The sequence below is a fragment of the Muntiacus reevesi genome, chromosome 1 (genome assembly GCF_963930625.1).
Source record: "Muntiacus reevesi chromosome 1, mMunRee1.1, whole genome shotgun sequence".
NCBI lineage: Eukaryota > Metazoa > Chordata > Mammalia > Artiodactyla > Cervidae > Muntiacus > Muntiacus reevesi.
This window is the reverse complement of record NC_089249.1, coordinates 192,583,187-192,587,435: the sequence shown is the minus strand read 5'-3', so window position 1 is coordinate 192,587,435 and position 4,249 is coordinate 192,583,187.

Genomic DNA, 4,249 nt, shown 5'->3' with positions numbered 1-4,249 from the left:
CAATTCTTCAGTGCTCAGCCTTCTTTATGGTCCAAATCTCACATACATACATGACTATTGGAAGATCCATAGCTTTGACTAGATGGAACTTTGTCAGCAATGCAATGTCTCTGCTTTTTAATATGCTGTCTAGGTTGGTCATAACTTTTCTTCCAAGGAGCAATTGTCTTTTAATTTCATGGCTGCAGTCACCATCTGCAGTGATTTTGGATCCCAAGAAAATAAAGTCTGTCACTGTTTCCATTGTTTCCCCATCTCTTTGCCATGAAGTGATGATACCAGATGCCAAGATCTTCGTTTTTTAAATGTTGAGTTTTAAGCCAACTTTTTCACTCCTCTTTCACCTTCATCAAGAGACTCTTTAGTTCCTCTTCACTTTCTGCCATAAGGGTGGTATCATCTGCGTATCTAAGGTTACTGATACTTCTCCCTCATGTTAGGATGAGGAGAATGTAATCATAACATCTAGGACCTTTACTGGGGGTTTCTTGATTGCCAGGCTCTGAGCTAACTGTTCCATGTATCTTGTTTCATTTCATCTGCATAATCTCCCTCAAGGTATAAATGCAGGTATTACTGTTATTTCACAAAAGAGGAAAGGATTATAGCATTTTAAATTTAATTCATACCAGTTCTGAATTAAAAAGAGCTTCCCAGGTGGCTCAGTGGTAAAGAATCTGCCTGCCGATGCAGGAGCTGCAGGAGCTGCACGTTTGATCCCTGGGTCGGGAAGATCCCTGGAGGAGGAAATGGCAACCCACTCAAGTATTCTTGCCTGGGGAACCTCCTGGACAGAGGAGCCTGGCAGGCCACTGTCTATGGGGTCACAAAGAGTCAGACATGACTGAAGTGACTGAGCACAGAACACAGCACATGCATTAAAAAGGAAAGAAGTTGAACGGAGGTGGATGAACCTAGCGTCTTCATAGAGAGTAACATAAGTCAGAAAGAGAAAAATAAATGTTGTATATTAAGCATGTATATGGAATCTAAATTTTAAAAAAGGTACTGATGAATCTATTTGCAGGGCAAGAATAGAGATGCAGGTGTAGGGATCAGATATATGGACATAGCAGGGGAAGAAGAGGGTGGGACAAATTGAGATAGTAGCATTGACATATATACACTACCATGTATAAAATAGTGTAAAAATACCATGTGTAAAATAGCCAGCTTGTGGGAAGCTTCTGTATAGTACAGGGAGCTCAGATCGGTGCTCTGTGATGATAGAGAAGGGTAGGATGGGGTGGGAGGGAGGATGAAGAGGGAGGGGATATATGTATACTTATGACTGATTATGATGTTCTATGGCAGAAACTAACACAACATTGAAAGCAATTGTTCTCCAATTAAAAATAAAAATTTTAAAAAAGTCAATTTGGAACGAAGCCAAGTTGAAACTCGGCAGTCTAACCCCAGATGTAGGGCCCCTAGCTGTCCCTCTCCCCTGGCACTCCACGTGGGGACCCTCTCTCTGCTCATGGTGTTCTACCCTTTGGAGGTTCCTGGTGGGCCTCAACCCTTGCTGTTTCAACTAGGGGAGCTTAACTGAGATGACAAGCAGGAGTCCCAGGAAGTATTGGTAGATGATAACTCAGGGCAGACTTCTCTGGTGCTCCCAATCTCGGTTTTCTGCTTCTTCCTTCGTTCCTGTAATCAACCCACTCAAGGTCAAATGAGATATGTGTGGTATGTATATATACAATGGAATATCACTCAGCCGTAAAAAAAAAATGAAATTCTGCCATTTGCAGCAACATGGATGGATATTATGCTTAGTGACGTTCACAGACAATGACAAATATTCTATGTTATCACTTTTATGCAGAATTTTTTAAGTAAAAGAAACAAATGTATATTGCAAAACAGATTCACAGATATAGAAAATAAACTTATGGTTACCAAATGAGAGAGAGTGAGAGAAAGCAACATATTAGGAATATAGCATTAATAGATAAAAGCTACTATACACAAAATATATAAGCAATAAGAATATATGGTACAGTACAAAGAAATATAGCCATTATTCTGTAATAAGGTTACTTTTTAAATTAATTTTTATTGGAGTATAGTTGCTTTACATATTATGCTGGTTTCTACTGCCCAGCAAAATGAATCAGCCACACATATACATGTATCTCCTCCCTTTTGTACCTCCTTCCTATTCAGTTCACCACAGTGCGTTAGGTAGAGATCCCTGTGCTATGCAGTATGTTCTAAATGGAGTATAATCTATAGAAATGTTGAATCACTTCACTGTACACCTACACTGAAGGTGTGAGTCAACTATATGTCAATTTTTAAAAGGGAGATATAAAGTCCGGGGTTTGGGTTCCATTTCTACTCAAGAAATTGGGCCTCATTTATATTCCAATTCTTTCATTTTACTTCTGTTTCAAAACTTTCCATTTCGTATAGGAGTATAGCCAATTAACAATGTTGTGATAGTTTTTGATGAACAGTGAAGGGATTCAGCCATACGTATACATGTATCCATCTACCCACTTTAAGAAAATTCTTTTTTTTTTTTTGAATGGAGGAAATCAGTTTTATTTTTTATTTTTTTCCCATTTATTTTTATAAGTTGGAGGCTAATTACTTTACAGTATTGTAGGGGTTTTTGCCATACATTGACATGAATCAACCATGCATTTACATGTGTTCCCCATCCTGAACCTCCCTCCCACCTCCCTCCCCATCCCATCCCTCTGGGTCGTTCCAGTGCACCAGCCCCGAGCACTTGTCTCATGCATCCAACCTGGGCTGGTGATCTGTCTCACCCTTGATAATTTAGAAAGATGGTAACAATAACCCTATATGGAAAACAGAAAATTCTTTTTTTTAATGTCTTTTTTTTATTGAAGGATAACTGCTTTACAGAATTTAGTTGTTTCTTAAAGAGATGGGAATACCAGACCACCTTACCTGCCTCCTGAGAAACCTGTATGCAGGTCAAGAAGCAACAGTTAGAACTGGAAAAATAAGGAAAGGAGTACGTCAAGGTGTATATTGTCAATCTGCTTATTTAATTTATACACAGAGTACATCATGAAAAATGCCAGGCTGGATGAAGTGCAAGATGGAATCAAGATTTCCAGGAGAAATATCAATAACCTCAGATACACAGATGACAACACCCTTGTGGGAGAAAGCAAAGAACTAAGGAGCCTCTTGTTGAAAGTAAAAGAGGAGAGTGAAAAAGTTGGCTTAAAACTCAACATTCAGAAGACGAAGATCTTGGCATCCAGTCCCATCATTTCATGGCAAAGAGATGGGGAAACAATGGAAACAGTGAGAGACTTTATTCATTTATTTATTTTTGACTCCAAAATCACTGCAGATGGTGACTGCAGCCATGACATTAAAAGATGCTTGCTCCTTGGAAGAAAAGCTATGACTAACTTAGAAAGTATATTAAAAAACAGAGACATTATTTTGCCAACAAAGGTCTGTCTAGTCAAAGCAATGGTTTTTCCAATAGTCAAGTATGAATGTGAGAGTAGGACAATAAAGAAAGCTGAGCACCAAAGAATTGATGCTTTTGAACTGTGGTGTTGGAGAAGACTCTTGAGAGTCCCTTGGACTACAAGGAGATCCAACCAGTCCATCCTAAAGGAGATCAGTCCTGGGTATTCATTAGAAGGACTGAGAGTGAAACTGAAACGCCAATATTTTGGCCACCTGATGCGAAGAACTGATTCGTTAGAAAAGACCCTGATGCTGGGAAAGATTGAAGGTGGGAGGAGACGGGGATGACAGAGAATGAAATGGTTCGATGGCATCACCGACTCGATGGACATGAATTTGAGCAAACTCCGGGAGTTGGTGATGGATAGGGAAGCCTGGCATGCCTATGGTCCATGGGGCCACAGAATCAGACACAACTGAGGGACTGAACTGAACTGAAATGATCCCCCTTCTTGTCCCCATAGCTTGTCTTCTATCCAGGCTAACATTAAACAGAGTTCTCTGTGCTATACAGTAGGTTCTTGTTGGCTATCCATTCTAAGTATAGCAGTGTGTCCATGGACGTATTTTTCAAATGTACCTCAGAAGTACCTCTGATAAGCTCTCTGGACTCCTGCTCAAAACTTCTGAAAGTCAGAAAACAAGGAAATTTAGTCAAAGATTGGTAATTTAATCTTAATCCTGTCTGCTCCACTTCTAATAGTGTATTATGGGAAAATTTCCTAGGATTTCTGAGACAGCATTGTCACTGAGTTGACCCCTAGTTGACACAACCCCATGA